The sequence below is a fragment of the Mustela putorius genome, unplaced genomic scaffold (assembly GCF_011764305.1).
Source record: "Mustela putorius furo isolate JIRA1106 unplaced genomic scaffold, ASM1176430v1.1 tig00003983_pilon_pilon_pilon, whole genome shotgun sequence".
NCBI lineage: Eukaryota > Metazoa > Chordata > Mammalia > Carnivora > Mustelidae > Mustela > Mustela putorius.
The window spans coordinates 16,639,279-16,640,715 of record NW_025422123.1 but is presented as its reverse complement, the minus strand read 5'-3'; the positions used below and the strand labels follow the sequence as shown (position 1 = coordinate 16,640,715).

At 37.6% G+C, this 1,437-nt stretch overlaps 1 pseudogene; it reads right to left on the bottom strand.

Annotated features, from left to right (window-relative positions):
• Positions 1-738: 738 nt before the first annotated feature.
• On the bottom strand, positions 739-1,113 carry LOC101675285 (annotated as a pseudogene).
• Between the last annotated feature and the right edge of the window lie 324 nt (positions 1,114-1,437).

Genomic DNA, 1,437 nt, shown 5'->3' with positions numbered 1-1,437 from the left:
GAGAAGCCATCATCAAAAAACATTATTTGCCATTATTATAGGTGTTTGTTAGAGTCACAAATCAAAAAAGGTAAGCCAAAAATATCTCTGTTCATTTAGTCATTTAACAGTTATTAATAGACCTACTATATTTCAGGCCCTGCATTATGTGTTTTAGTTACCCATAGAAAAAAGAAAGCAAAACATCAGAACAACTTGAGTTTAGATTTTTTTTTTCAATTTTCAAGTTGTATTTTCTATATGTCAGCATTCTTGGTAGAATCTGATAAAGTCTGGCCCTGATCAGACTGTTGATCATTTCCATTTATAACTGGTTAAATCAGAGAAAAAAATTAATTTTGAAATATGCCACTGGAAATAAATATTCACTTAACACAATCTTATCTGTTTTATATCAAAAGATTCCCCCCCCCAAATAAAGATTCTAAGGTAAATTAAAGATTCCTTTGAATTAAAAAAAAAATACACCTTCTAAAACAGTAAGCTTACAAAACAATGCAGGGGATTGCTAGACATACTTACTGTAAGAGGAAAGTATGTCCAATGAAAAGGAAATTTAAAACATGACCTTAAACTTTTATGAAGAATTTTAACAAGGCATTTACTTCATTTACTTTTAGCTACTCCATAAATACCAGAAGAGAAACTGGACAGTTTGTAATGAAGTTTAGAAAAATTTCTTTTTTCACAAAGCAAACTTGTAAATCGTTCCCTTTGGCTCCTTCTTCCAATCTTCCTTCACTGAGCTGAAGAGATATTGAATTCTTCCAGATTTTTGGTTAGGCAGGTAGTTTCAAAGCCAACTGGAGTTTCCAGGTAGCTGGTCACTGGATAGTAGTCTGGTCACTGGATCTATGATTTGTCCAACTTTGAAAATGATTTCAGCCAGTACATGTTTCATGAGCTTTGTTTGTGGAACATGTAGAGCTTTGAGAAGCACAATATCCCCAACTGTGCACTGCTGAAGATCACTGATTATTAAAGTACTTTAATAAGTAGGGATAGAAAACAAGCTGGGTCACTCTCACGTTAGCTGTTTTTTTGCATTGCTGTTCCAATCACCTTCCCCACCATCCATCTGGCATGAATGGATGAATGAACTATTGACATTATGTGGCTTGGGTCACAGGAGTGCTTTGAGGGTTTAACCTAGAAGGTGCTCAGTAGCGGTAAATGTGAGTCTTTATTTGTGTCCCTTATTTCTTTCTTTCCACTGGATGTGCCTATGTGCCTGTCCCTGAAAAGCCTCACAGCTCAACTACTCATGCCCCCAAGAGCTAGGCTGAATGGCTAGGGTGTTCTCCCCCCTGGAGGAGACCTTTACTTGGGACTGCTTTCTTGATCAATTCTGGCAGACCTAGGATAGGTTGGAGTGATCAATCCTCCCACGCCATGCTACCCCAGAGTCAGGCCACTCGCCTCACCTCTAGGCTCTCA